Source organism: Babylonia areolata, chromosome 20 (genome assembly GCF_041734735.1).
Source record: "Babylonia areolata isolate BAREFJ2019XMU chromosome 20, ASM4173473v1, whole genome shotgun sequence".
In the NCBI taxonomy this organism is placed as follows: domain Eukaryota; kingdom Metazoa; phylum Mollusca; class Gastropoda; order Neogastropoda; family Buccinidae; genus Babylonia; species Babylonia areolata.
This window is the reverse complement of record NC_134895.1, coordinates 42629448-42645054: the sequence shown is the minus strand read 5'-3', so window position 1 is coordinate 42645054 and position 15607 is coordinate 42629448. Positions and strand designations below refer to the sequence as shown.

Sequence of the window (15607 nt, the reverse complement as noted above, 5' to 3'; positions counted from 1 at the left end):
TCGCATGCTGTGGAACAACTTTAGAATGCCTCGGAACAATTAGTTGTCACAAAACCACTACCGTCTGTCTAGCCATCAAATCAGGCCAAAGCAAACACTACACAGGGACGCGAGACTACACGATACACCTCACCTCACACACAATCGTCTGGAGTTTCCCTCAGGGAAAAAAACTTGTAGTGGGTTCAGAACGGAATGTGAGAACCCATGTTGACTCTCGGTTGCATGGAAGGTAGAGAAACGCGTGGGTAGTTCATGTGTCTTTGGTCCTTGTGTCAAGGGAGGTAGTGAGAAAGGGGAGATTGCAGGGAAAGGGGTGGGGTTGGGATATCCGTAGCATTAAGATATCACCCCATTGTAACCACAGCACACCAGTATGCACTCTGCTCTTATTAATGAAATGCTTTCATGGAAGAACACAGTCTGGTTGATAACTTGTCATTTGGGAAAGGTGGTGGGCTGGAGTTTTAAGCTGATTATTAAGGATACTATATCGGATCTTTATCATCTCGATTGTATATCAGTGATTTAATATCTTCTCAATAATCAGAAGCATCTACTACGATACATTCAGAATTCAATAAGAGGGTTAGGAAAAAAAGTCATATTAGGAATATTTGCTTTTCTTGACAAAATATCTTATTCTTTAATGTTATGATTTGCAAATTTCCTTTCTCCACTTGACAAACGGCATTTTCCCAACTTCTTAAAACGTTTGTCACAATAACTTTTGTAAACGACTGATAGTCATTATCATAGTGTGCAAGAGCTTAGTTAACACATGCTAGCCATAGAAATTAGTGAACATAAAACGTTTACAGTTTTGTGAACATTTAGGGAAGGGGGTGGTTTGGGTGTGGGGTGGCAAGGTCTCCTGATTAAAAATGCCATGATACAGGGGCCTATGTAGTCTTCAACCCCACCATCAGATATTAATGACCTGAATTATCAGTTTCAGTAGCTCAGGGAGGCGTCACTGCGTTCGGACAAATCCATTTTCAAAAATATGTGCCAACAGCACCTGGTGTTCCCAGGCGGTCACCCATCCAAGTACTAACCGGGCCCGACTTTGCTTAACTTCGTTGATCAAACGAGAACCGGTGTTTTGAATGTATGGCCGTTGGTGAATTATCAGAAAAGGGAATGCTGTTTTGGAAGGGCTGTGTTGGGGTTTGAGGTAGTCGGGAACTCTATATCGGGTCTACATCGTCATGATCGAATATATATATATATATGTGTGTGTGTGTGTGTGTGTGTGTGTGTATAAATTGATAACAATGATCATCAGAAAGGGGAAGGCCAAAAGATTAGCACCTTTTCAAAATTCAAAGCTGATTTATTTCTAACCATATTTCATTCAGTTCCAAAGCTGGTGTGTGGGATGGGGAATTATTGGGGTCTGGGGTGGGGATGTAGATAAGAGGGATGATGGCCAGGAGACAGGTCTCTGGCCAGGAGACAGGTATGTCACGTGGTATCGTCAGTGCACGCGCACTCGTTCCGCATTCAATCATAAGGGTGGTCACAAGTCATTACATCGCACGAAGTTCATGTGAAAAAGAGATAGCTGGAGTTCGCAGTACGGAAATGGAGCTTTTGCATGCAATAAAGATTGGCTTGTTTATCACTTGGTGACTGGATTTTTTTTTTTCAGCAACGTCTCTGTTGCTGTTGTAGATTTGTGAATGTTTACCGGTGCTTCAAGCAAATTATTGACACCAGAATCCCAAAACGTAAAATCATAGTTCAAAATAGATTGAACTGGTGTTTGAAAAAGGTTTCATCACAATAAATTAAACCAAATCTTTGTTTTCCTTATCTTGTATAGTTTTGAAGCAAGAGGTTTTGACATAGTTTCGAGTTTTCACCAGGTTAGACTGTTGTCCAATCATTATTCGTAAGACTTTTATGACTGACAGTTCTTCTAGCTTTTTGTAAGCAGTATAAGGACTGGCTAATCTGGGGAAAGTTTTTTGCGTTTGGTTCCGGTTTCGTCACGTGGAATCATATATTTAATTTTAAGGTGATGAAGAACAATGTGATTTGAATGTGTCCATTTAACAAGAAGGTTTGTAGTTTATGGTATGGTAAAATGAGCCGTCTGAGATTCAGCATTACTTGTATCAAAAGTATTGTCATCAGAAAACATGTCACGTTGTCCTTCTACCTTTGATGTATGATGAAAACAATTTAGGGCCCAGTACTGAACCTTGTGGAACGCCTTTTTTTTCTTGATAAAGAAAATGTGGTGTAAACACAGGCATAAACACGCTGCTTTTTGTGTCTGTTGGAAAGAAAAAGATAAAATTAATTCCAGTGTATAGGGGGCATGTTATAAATTGCTATCCCTTTTAATGAGCAATACATGGGAGATGACGCCAAAAAAACACGAGTGGCTGTTATAATTGGCTTAGAGCAAAGAAACCTTCCAGAACACCCAAAGCACGTATATCCAAGTCTGATTACCATTCTTTGCTTGGTAGCATTTTATTGAGTTATTTTGTGTGTTTAACTTTTAACGAATCATTTCGAATTGTTTTGTTGCGATTGAGAAATGCTGATTTTGTTTATCAACTACTAGGCTATGTGACTTTAAAGGTTTGAACTGGAATTAACGTTTTCATTTGTTGGTAGATGTATGGCTTTCCATATTATTTTACTACCTTTTTCATTACAATTACAGATAGGAAATATTTCTTTTTTCCTGCTTGAACGGCGGAAATCACTTTATATTTCTACGTTTTTTTTGTTTGTTTTTTTCAATCCATCTTGAGAGATTTTTTCAATGAATATCTTTTATAAACAGTATTCTGAATTTTTTTCCTGACAGCCTTTTTCAATGAATTAAAAATAAATTTTTTTTTTTTATAAACAATGAATATCTTTTATAAACAGTATTGATTTTTTTCGAGAGCCTTTTTCAATGAATATCTTTTGTGAGTAGTGTTCTGTATGTCTTTTGTTGGCAAATATCTGTTGCTTAACTTTTTTTACAATTGGAGAGTTGCGTATTTATTTCTATGTTCGCTGCAGAAAACTTCCAGGGCCTGATCGATAATTGTATATTGATAGACTGCAGTCAGCGGTGAACTGAAATGTCCTAAGAGATTTTTTTCTCTTCAAATTCAGATTTCTTTTTTTATCTTTTTGTTTTTTGAAAAATAAAAGATCGTCTACCCAGCACACGGTCTCAAGTGCGTGTACACGCCCTCCTCGACTGAGCTGAGCTGAACGGCCAATAGGCCTGAGGCTTTGAAGATAGCCAACAGGTAGTTCAGTTCAACGTCACGGCTCACATTGCCCACCCACACACACCAACCCCACTCTCAGCCCGTGGTGCAGGGTGGACAGGGAAGGCGTGGCCACCAGTCAGCTGTCTGTATTCAGCGTGGTGCATTAGGGCCAGTCAGTCCGGGGTTTGCTGACTCTTCAGCCAATGGGATCCGTGCTTACAGCGCTGGCCGAAACTGTGTGACAGGGGGCGACACAGAGAGAACAGCACGGGAAGGGGTTGGAGGTGGGGGGGAGGGGGGGAGGGGGAGAAAGGGGAGGGGTAGGTGTAGAGACAGTGGATCGTTGAACAGTGCGGTAACCACTGTGTGTGTGTGTGTGTGTGTGTTGGGGGTGTGGATGTGTTTTTCTGTTTTGTAGGTATTGTGGAGCAACGGAGCATAGGCATGTGTGTGTGTGTGTGTGTGTGTGTGTGTGTTGTGGAAGCTGCATTACGTAGGAAGTGTGTGTGTGTGTGTGTGTGTGTGTGTGTGTGTGTGTGTGTGTGTTCTACATTCTTTTTATCATTCTTATTCATGATTATTACTCATAACATTATTTATTTTCTATGGTTTGTTTCTTTTAATTTCTTTTTTTTTTGGGGGGGGGGGTGGGGGGGGTGGGGGTGGGGGGGGTTCTATCTTACTTTATCACATCATTAATTATCTGTTCATTAATTGTACTTCATTTTTGTTTTCTCGCTCAAGGCCTGACAAAGCGCGTTGGGTTATGCTGCTGGTCAGGCATCTGCTTAGCAGATGTGCTGTAGCGTATATGGATTTGTCTGAACGCAATGACACCTCCTTGGGTAAATGAAACTGAACCGTTAGAGCCCAGACATGGAAGGGAGACCAAGTAGAGAAAGCGGGTATGGAATGTAGGGAGGTGTTTTGAATCGTGCTCACTGTCCTGTTTGGCTGCTCCAAACTCAGATGAGGTCACGTACCCCTACAGTCCCGTCTTATACATATATATTCATTTACTTATTTAAAAAAAAATTATTTAGTGTTGTTGTTTTTTGGGTTTTTTTTGTGTGTGTTTTTTTGTTTTGTTTTTAAATTAAGTCTTGAGAAAATGTGCACAGAAAGCATCACGAATATGGACTGAGCATTCAAACTATAATTGTCAAAAGCAACACACGCTCTCTGACATATTTTTTCACTTCTCTGTTAAATTTTCACGAAATTATGGAAAACACTGTGAATTCGCAAGGACCCATCACACGCATGCGTACGCACGTGTGTGTGCGCATGCATGTTCTACATACATGAACAAACTCTATTTTCTGCATTGTGGGTTTACTTTTACCCTCCTGTCTCTTTTAACTCTTTCCATACGAACGGCGAAAGAGACGACGTTAACAGCGTTTCACCCCAATTACCATCATCAAAATATTACAAGCGGAAGGCTCTTATACTGAAGACGTGAATGTTGACAAAGAATACCACAATTCTGACGACGGAAGCTAAAGGTTGGGTCATTCAGACACCCACTGGACATCTGAGGGGTCTGTGTAGAGGAGAAGAGAGGACTGGCCGTACTGAGTGAGTTAAGCTGATGACATACAAATACTCTTCCACACCTTTTTTTCACGTTGCTTCTTGCTGGGACTGTATTTACACACATTGTACCGATATTTTCCCCCATTCCTCTTCGTGTTCTGTTATTACTACCATTATTATATTATCTCTATTATTAGAGTACTATGAGTTCAGTGAAACAGATTCCACAATTTTTGTTTCTTGTTATTCTGAGTTATGTCATTATTAGTATGATTGTTGTTGTTGTTTATGTTGTACAAAAAGTGAACTGAATCAAATTCATGTGTTTCCTTTTCAGAAACAATGCCTGAATTATCTGAGCGCCCCCCGATGGTACAATACCTGAAGTAAGTTCTCAGTTTTCTCCCCTTTTTTTCAGGGTTGGGGAATCGGGAGAACGTGCGTGTGAGTGGGTCGGTGGGGTAGGTAAACGTGTGGGTACAGTTACACACACACAAATATCATTTGATGTCAGTTTTGTCAAGTGGCCGGTTGTATTATATAATTATACATTTATGTACTTTATAATTTGTAATGAAGGTGTAGATTGATGTCAGTTTTGCTGGTAGCGATTCAATAATGAAATACATAATGCATGCAGCATTCCTGTTGATTCTAAGGATACGCAAAATGTATGTGCATACCATACGGAAATCATGTACATGAACCCACTGAACTCGAATTGATAATTATTGTTGTCTGCATCATTATTACTTATTATCAAGACAAACATATTTTGTTCTCCATTCTGCAAAAGACCAATCATTAGTCTTGCCTCCTTCTTCTCCCCAGTTGCTGTGTCATCAAAGTGGTGGTGACTGTGCTGTTGTGTTCACTGACTGACCATTGGTGATTGTGGTGTTGCAGTAATCATTTGATGAGACGCCACTGGGGCGAAGGCGCTGAATCGAGCACGTATTTTACGGAGCCCACCTGGCGTTTGAGGAAAACCCTTGAGGTCACATGGCTCCAGGGCATGCGAGCAAAGGGTGGTACCAGCTCTGAAAGACGACTGGCCGTTGAATTCAAGCACGAGTAAGTCTCCGTGTAAGTCTGTGTGTGTGTGTTTTAATATGCATTTCTTCTTCTTCTGCGTTCGTGGGCAGCAACTCCCATGTTCACTAGTATAAAAAAGTGGGCTTTTTACTTGTATGACTGTTTTTACCCCACCATGTAGGCAGCCATACTCCACTTTCAGGGGTGTATATGCTGGGTATGTTATTGTTTCCATAACCCACTGACAGGATTACATGATATTTTAACGTGCATATTTGATCTTCTGCTTGCATATACACACGAACGGGGTTCAGGCACAAGCAGGTCTGCATATATGTTGATCTGGGAGATCGTAAAGATCTTCACCCTTTACCCACCAGGCGCCATAACCATGATTCGAACCCGGGACCCTCAGATTGAAAGTCCAACACTTTGACCACTCGGCTACTGCGCCCGTCATGTCTATGTTTTGATATGCATTTTGATCTATGATAATAATAATGATTATCCCAGTTCTACACAGCTTATAAAATAATGAAACACATGATGTAACAGTACATTTACTGGAGACAGGCTTTTTTACCAAAGAAAAACTGCCCACAGTATGGCAGGAACCTCAGTCATGTTAACAATGTGTCTTGCAATGACTAACAGGAACATCTACTGAAAAGAACGAAGCAAAATTTTGAATAAAAGTACACTCTTAAGTTTTTCTTCGAATCTATATTCGATAAAGATAGACACGGCCTATGAAGCCAGTGTGCGGGCGGTAATAACTTAAAAGTTCAAAACTTAAAAAGAGACTCTTGATGGAAATTTCCTAGATGAGAGAGAGAGAGAGAGAGAGAGAGAGAGAGAGAGAGAGTTATGCTATGATTGTATCCAGAGGTGTTCAAAGGCTCTGTCTTACTAATAGGCCAGGGAATTTAGATTAAGATTTGCGTTAGGTCAAAATGTTTGCAACAAAACTGGTTTTTTTGTTTTGTTTTTACGATGAAATAGAATAAATCATACTGATCACACTGATATAAAGTTGATCCACTATAGGGGGGGCGGGAACATAAGTAGATTTTGATTCTGAATGTCAAGAATCGAATGTTTTTATTACTTCCGCCTCTGTGAGAGCGCCTTACAAAAGAGTGGCAAGGCAAGCACATGCGAAGGTTACGCAAGCGCGGTATAAGGGGTCGCCAGAGGAAAGCGTTCAGCGCGGTACAGTACATGTGACTGACTGCTGCCGCGCTAACGCTGATCTGTGAGCAGGTCACTGCAGCAGACAACTGATTCTGAACAGAAAGCTAGGAACAGAGCTCTTTGGGGTCAAAAGGAAACAAGCATTTTCAATTCAATGCATTTTATACTAAATTAGTAGAAGACGCAAATCCGCTTTTATGAATGTTTTCCAGTTTCTTACCATTCATGACATATCATAATGAAATCGGTATTATACCGACTGCAAAGGTGAATTTACGAAGCGGGCAGCACGGGATCATTTAGTTCGTAAGTACAATTTTGTTGATATTTTACGCAATGCACAACTTGGATATACTCCATGCTCGGCTTATTAACGTGTAGAATATATATATCTAAATATGTGTTAACCCGGTTCGGTTTCAGTGAATGTCCAGACAATAAATTCGGAAAGTATGGAAAGCAGATGATGGCAAAATTGAACTTCATGTCTTGATGTGAAAAGAACGGTATGAAATACATATTTTTCTTTGGAAATGAACCGGTATTTGCAAATGCGACTCACGAACCCTGGCGCAGTAGACGTCGATTTAGCGTGGAATATAAATAATAATCATAATAACAATGGATCAAAAATTTTATTAATGATTATGTAAAACTTTGTTGTAACACGTGTAACATTGAATCCAAGTTACCTAAACTAACTTTCCCGACACAGATGTTTGAATTACTGGATTTATAATAATGATAGTAATGAATCTATCATGCGATCCTTAGCCAGTGCAATGCATTCAAACAAAGCCTGTGCAAAATTATGTATTTTATTTATGATTACCTAAAACCTTATGACATATGTAACATGGAACCCAAAATACCTAAACTAACTTCCCCGCCCTGGATGATTTTATTTTCCAGAAACACTGCAGGCACTCCATTTTCACATCAATTCTCCCCAGTGTTTAACTGTTTAAAGTACTACTGTTCATCTTTATGAAATGGGATTTGTATGATTTATATCACTTGACAAACGTTTTCCTCTATCTGAAGAACTGTGATCAAAACTTCAGGATTCTTTGTATCTTTCTATTCAGTCAATCAACAAAAAATTGATTAGCGTTATCCTCACAGTGAACAAATATGTAGGGTTGCAGAAAAACAAAATGTAATAAAAGTAAGACTATGAGAAAAAAAACCCAACCAAACAACAACAACAATAACAACAACAAACAACAAATAAAAATAAGGAATTTTATTATATGCGTAAAGCAGAACCGAAGAATATGTGTTCCGTGTCTGAATGTGATACCTTACTTCATCTCAAGACTGAACGTGAAATACTTCAAACTTAATTAATTTTAAGAAACTCATTCACAATCAATGTATAGTTTGGTTTTTCAGAACTTGTGTGATGTAAAATGTGGCTATTCTAATCAAATTCTACAAAACAATAAGCGCGTAGGGACTGACGTGTTTCGGATACAACGAATTTTTTCGTTCCACACTTCATCTGTCATCTGAACTGATAAACTACATCATTTCGTGATAAAACTTCACCAGACAGCAAAAGCCAGAATCAAGGTAATTTAAGGGGGTGATTTTCTACTTTGTTGTTTGGAACTTTGATGCAACAAGTCATCTGAAAGCAGTGTTACTGAACTACATGCGTTGACTTGGTTCGAATTCTTACGCCAGTATCCGAATATTACCGCATCTCGCCATGTGTCAGAAACAGTGATTGTGTCTAAACTTAATCGGGTAGAGAAAAATGTACAAACAAATCATAACAACGACGAAATTAACATACACAGTTCATTATTATCATTTAAGTATAGCAACCACCGGGTGCGAATGAACATATCGGAGTTTTCCGTGTAACATATGTACATTTCACACGCTGTTGGAAACAACACATTCTCTGAATCTGTGTTCAAACACACAGGATCGAAGGGCGTCGTTTACATGCACAGAAGTAACACAGAATAGCGGAACTGAAAATTAATATGCGATGTCGATTGCATTTAAATGGTTGAATAGACTTTCTTTTTTTTTCTTCCAGAAAATGAGTGTATGTGAGGCAGAAGACAGATGTGTTTCCCACCTGTTGCAAGTAAAGAACGTGTAGTGTATTCATGAATGTGCTTGCCTTTGAATGAATAAAAAAAGAAAAGAAAAAAACAACAACAAAAAAACACGTCAAGAGGAACGGGTTGTTTTCGTCTGTCAAGCGGGTTTTTTGCGTAACATTTCAAACTTAATGTGCCGTTTTTATTGATGATCAATGTTTTATTATCACAACAAATGAATATAGATCAGGTCTGTATGTACTGGATTTTAATCAGGTTTGTACTTGTTTCTGACCACTTCATGTTCAGACACATTGCCATGTCACAAAATGGCGCCGAAAGTTTGGATGTTTTTAATAATTTTCAACACATTTAAGACACAACAACAAACCATATTCTCACAAAAATTGTTGCAGACATTTCTCTAATGAATTGCAATCCTGATAACATGTGAAACATGAATAATCATTGTAAACACATGTTTATACTGAATCAGACTGAGAGAGCCCCATTTCCAAAAAAGTTCTGGAGACTGACCCATTTTCATCTTCCAGGCAGTCTTTGCTCTTCATGACAATCTAATGCACTTCATTTGCAACTTTCATACTCCAGCCAGATACATTTTCTTTACCACGCTAAACTGACGTGTCTACTGCGCCAGGGTTCGTGAGTCACATTTACAAATACCGCTTCATTTCCAGAGAAAAAAAAAAATTCATACCGTTCTTTTTACATCAAGACATGATGTTTGCCGATTTTGCCATCATCTGCCTTCCATGCTTTCTGAATTAATTGTCTGGACAGTGCTCCGATAATGTTGATTGAAACAAACCTAGTTAACACGTATTTAGATATTCATATACCACACATTAGTAAGCAGAGCATGAAGTATTTCCATGCATTGGGTAAAAAAAATTGTGCTAAATGATCCCGTGCTGCCTTCGTAAATTCACCTTTGCAGTCGGTATAATACCGATTTCATTCTTTATGAAATGTCAGGACTGGTAAGAAACTGTAAAACATTCATGAAAGCAAATTTGCGTTTTCTACCAATCTATTATTTAGTTTAGTTTAGTATATAATAGATGAAATTAAAAATGTTTGTTTTCTTTTGACTCCAAAGAGTTCTCTTATTTTCTGAACGGTATCTGTCAACTGCCGCAGTGTCCTACTAACGGAGGTATTGGACAGCATCAGCGCGGCAGCAGTCAGTCACAAGTACTGTACCGCGCTAAACGCTTTCCTCTGGCGACCCTTATACCGCGCTTGCGTAACCCTGGCTCGCTCTTGCCTTGCGACTCTTTGTAAGGGGCTCTCTCATGGCCAGAAGTGTGACAAATAATTATTAAAATCCAAAATCTATTTACGTTCCCGCCCACCTACAGCGGTCAACTTTATATCAGTGTGATCAGTATGCTTTATGCTATTTTATCGTGAAAAGAACGGTTTTGTTGCAGACACTTTCGACCACTTTTGTATCTGCCCTGGACTATAACAGTATGAGTTCTTTGATAGATAGAATGATTCATACATAGATAAACAGACAAAAAAGTGGTGTGTCATCACTGGCTCTGTGTTAGTTACCATCAGTTTAGAGTTGTGTAACACACACACACACACACACATATATATACGTGTGTGTGTGTGTGGTTGTATAATCGCAGTATTCTGTGGCTCTGTCTTATCAACAATCATAGTTGTATGATACGTAGGTACACACACACACACACACACACACACACATATATATATATATATATATATATATATATAAAGATAGCTGCAAAAGCATTGTATTGTATAGACCTGTATCCTGACGTGTTGTGTGACTTTGTCTGACAGCCGAATTATTGGGATCTCTGGCGGGGCGCCGACCACGAGGGTCAGGGTGGTCGGGGAGTTGGACTGTGAGGAGTGGCGGGTGGTGACCGCCTTCCCCATCCCCGACCATCCCGGCCCTCGTGGTTTCGGGGTGGGTGGCCGGCCTGCACCCTGGCCTACCAACAACCGTTGGAGGTGAAGCCAGGTAGGTGAACTCTGTGTGTGTGTGTGTGTGTGTGTGTGTGTGATTTTTCTTAAGTTTGATACTTTAACTTAACCAGCTTTGGTTTATTTGCATTTATATCTTATTTCTACATATCAAACAGTATTTTTGTGCTTTTGCAATACACTACTTTGGATCTTACGATGATGAAGAATCATTGACTTGCATGTATCTCGAATTCAAATGTTGAAAATTATTGAATCATCTCTCATTATCTTCAAATGGTGAACAATCCATTAATCGATCAGTTCATTAGAATGTAATGATGTTGTTGTTGCAATAATCGGGCTTGATTTCGTGGTTGTCCATTCACAACGCACCATGTTTTTATTTCGAGAATCATATTATTGAAAATGTAGATAACTTCCATCAATATAGTGTTGTTACATACATTGCACTCAATGTTAGGCTACCACCAGTGCTTTTACATCACCATGAAATGTAGAAATATGAAGACGTGAAAATCACAGAAAAACAGCAACTAAAATTCTTAAAACACCCGCATCATTAACCAGAAATTATCCACAGTGAATCAGATTTGACATCCTGTTTGACGTGGACACTAAAATCTCAGTTCTTAAAGTGTTAGAGTTTTTTTTCACATTCACGAAAACTACAAGATGCTAGGGTCTGTATGATTTGCTTAAAAGTGATATTTCTTTATGTGATTGACTGGAAGCTAGAATTAAAAACCATGTCATGGAAACAGATGATGAACTTGTTTGGGAAGCACAGCCAATGTCCAGTTCCGACACACCCACTCAGTGACAATTACTCAGAGACATACACACATCACCCCTTGACACACCACTCAATGACATTCACGCCACTGAATGACACACCACTCAGTGACATTCACACCACTCAATGACATACACACAACTCAGTGACACACCACTCAATGACATTCACACAACTCAATGACATACACACAACTCAGTGACACACCACTCAATGACATTCAGACAACTCAATAACATACATACAACTCAGTGACACACCACTCAATGACATTCACACAACTCAATGACATACACACAACTCAGTGACACACCACTCAATGACATTCACACCACTCAATGACATTCACACCACTCAATGAAACATCACTCAATGACACATCACTCAAAAACATTCACACCACTCAGTGACAACGGATGGTGTTAATGTGTGCAGGCTCCCCCCCCCAGAAGGACCGACACCATGAGATGATGCCCATCATCAACTTCTCGACGTCACCCAGTGGATGTCCCATCATCGTTCAGTCGAGCGTCTGCGCCGGTGGCTCCACTGGCCGGGAAACACAAAAAAGAAGCCATCAGAGCCTACATAAGTGTTGGAAGCTCCAGGATACTTCCCCTGGAACAGTTTCTCAAACACTCTCCAGGTGCAATTAACTTTCCGAGGACGCATATGGGCATCTTGAAGTCCGGAAAAAAAAGAACAAGTATGGCGAAGTACAAGAAAGAGGTTCTTGGTGGCAAGAAAGGAAAGACGGCACAGTTTGGTACTGCACATAACTACTCAGTGATCTTTTGTATAACTAGTGTAACTTTTGTGTAGAGGATGAGGTATGTGTGTGTATGCATGTCTGTACTGTGGGAGCAACGGAATATTGGAAAGTGCGGGTGTGCGCATATATATATATATATATATGTGTGTGTGTGTGTGTGTGTGTGTGTAGCTGGGGGGATATGGGCGTATGTGTGTGTGCTTGTAGAAGTGTGTGTGTGTGTGCTGTGGAAGCTGCGATACGTAGCGCAGAAATGAGTGTGTGGAAAGGGGGATGGGGGTGGGGGGGGGGGGGGTGCAGGGTAATGTGTTGTGTATGTGTGTGTCGGGGCTCGTGTACGCTTATGTGTATTTGAGCTTTCATATCTGTGAAACTGCATGTTTGTCGCATATATGTTATGCATGTGTGTGTGAATGTGTGCCCGCATGTTTACATTTATTTGCTTATTTATCATCATTATTGTCTTTTTATTTTGTTTTCATTTATTCTTCTTATTATTTCTTTTTATTTTTTTGAATTTTTTCTCAATTTTTTTTTTTTTTTTTTTTTTTTTTACTGTTTTTCTCAAGGCCTGACTAAGCGCGTTGTCCGAACGCAGTGACGTCCCCTTGAGCTACTGATACTGTGTAACTAGATAGTGTTAAATTTTGCAATGAGCTCTAAACTGTTTGCTATCTGTGTTGGCCACATCTTTCGCATCTGCCAAAAAGGGAACTTGGTGGGGTTATTTTTTATTTATCAAGTTTTAACATTGTCTGGATTCCTAACCTGCACCTGGCGTTATTTGAGACACATAATTACGGGAAGATAATCATGGGCAGAAAAACTGAATAAACTACTTTACAGCTATTGTGAAAAAATACCCCAGCTGATGTAAGTAGGCTGTATGGACACATGAATCATTGATGATTTCTGTTTACCAATTAATACGTTATTGTAAATTGCGGCGACGTGATATTTGAAATTCTGGAGTTTGTGTCATTAATAGAACGTCTGCAGCACTCTAACAAAACAACAACAACAAAAACAAAACAACAACAACAAAAGCAACAACAACAGCAACAAAAAATCATAAAAAAGAACTAGCTTCATTTGCCAGTAGAAAATGAAATTGTATAAAAATTATATGTATAATATAACAGGACAGGAAATGAAAAGAAAGAAAGAAAGGAAAGGTGACCATCCATACTTTGGATGTTAACCTTGTGTGTGTGTGTGAGAGAGAGATTTTTTTTTTTTTTTTTTTTTTTTTGGTGGTCCCCATCGGGTCGACGTATATGGAGGCAACTATGGTGTTTTTCGTTGCTTTTCTGTAATCAATTGTGTGTGTGTGTGTGTGTGTGTGTGTGTGTGTGTGTGATATTATGTTTTAGATTTGTGAATAAAAAAAATATTGAAATGAAATTGTGTGTGTGTGTGTCTTTGTGTGTGTGTTTGTTGTGTGTGTGTGGGGGGGGGGGGGGGGGGGGGGGGGGCGGGCGTGTGCGTGTGTGTGCGTGTGTGCGTGTGACAGATTATCATTGGCAATGCTGATATGTCAGAGAGAGAGAACGAACGGTTTTATTTTTTATTCAAAAAAAGGCCAAAGCCCCTTACTGAAGGGGTGTGACATAAGTACAAATAGTGGAATTCTAACTGATAACACAATTATATCATAAACCTAATACATCAGCAAATGAAAAGATTATGATGTCATAATGTTCAGTCTCTTCAAGGATTTGTAAATATAAATTGCAGTCCATAGAGAGTAGACTCATTTCTGGACGAAAACAACACATTTAATCTAAAACCGCAAGGATTATTATAATACTTAGATTCAACTGATTTCGATCTAAGATCAATAAGGGCAGGACACGTTAACAAAAAATGGATCTCATCTTCTCTGTGTTACATAAACAACATCTTAGTTCACTCTCACCTTTGGACCTGTATCTCATTCGATGACACGCGATGTCAGAAATACCAAATCGAAATCTAGTTCATGCACTTTTAAAATACCGGTTCACTCTAAGTGCAAGGTATGGCTCAATCATATACGTGGTCTTAAAACTAAGTCTATAATAAGCAAATCTGCCACTTACTGGTCCTGCCAGTCCTGCTACTTACAATAAATAACTCTTTCAAGAACCCTGGTATACACTGGACACCTTCATTGTCCCATACATAAGAAAACCCATGAGAATTCAGGAAATGACGGACACTTGTAACCCACGTATTTTTACCATTCCTATCCAACTTATACAACGTCTTATAAGCTTTACATGGCAACCTATTTTCGTCCATCCGCATTAATTTTAACCAATATTTGATACATCTCATATAAGAATTTATATAAATGGGAAACCTCCCCAACTCACCATATACATAATCATTCGGAGTTCGACTGCCTACATTCAAAAAACGTTTAAGTGCGAACAAATGTATTTTTTCAATTTCTGAACCCTTCTCAAATGCCCAGATTTCAGCAGCATATTGCACTATCGACTGAACCTGGGTATCGAACAGTTTAGCAAACAGACTAAAAGATCTACAATCCAGCTTATATATCACATGAAAAATAATCATAACTGCTTTCTTCGCTCTATTAACTAAATCTTGACATGCTAAACTGAAACTAAGTCTGGTTGGGAAAATAAATCCCAAGATATTTGTAAGCATTTACCACTGTGATACTTTCGCCGCCATAAACCCACCTCTCATTATGTGCTAGATAATCTCCTCAACGAAAAACAATGTTAGTTTTTACCATATTTACCTTCAGTTCAAGTATTGTTGTTGCCATATACAAACTGTTCAGTTATTGAAGACCAAGTATAGTTGCAGATAATAAAACAATATCATTAGCAAAAAGTGATATAAATAATTCAACCATATCAAAAGTAATACCATGTCGTCCATTTTCAATTATATCCAAAGCAAGTTCATTAGCAAACAAAGAAAACAAAACTGGACTGCGTATGTCCCCGTGTTTGACACCTCGACTACAGTT

At 39.0% G+C, this 15607-nt stretch overlaps 1 pseudogene; it reads right to left on the bottom strand.

Annotated features, from left to right (window-relative positions):
- Positions 1 to 1009: 1009 nt before the first annotated feature.
- LOC143295544 (5S ribosomal RNA) lies at positions 1010 to 1125 on the bottom strand (annotated as a pseudogene).
- Positions 1126 to 15607: the final 14482 nt, after the last annotated feature.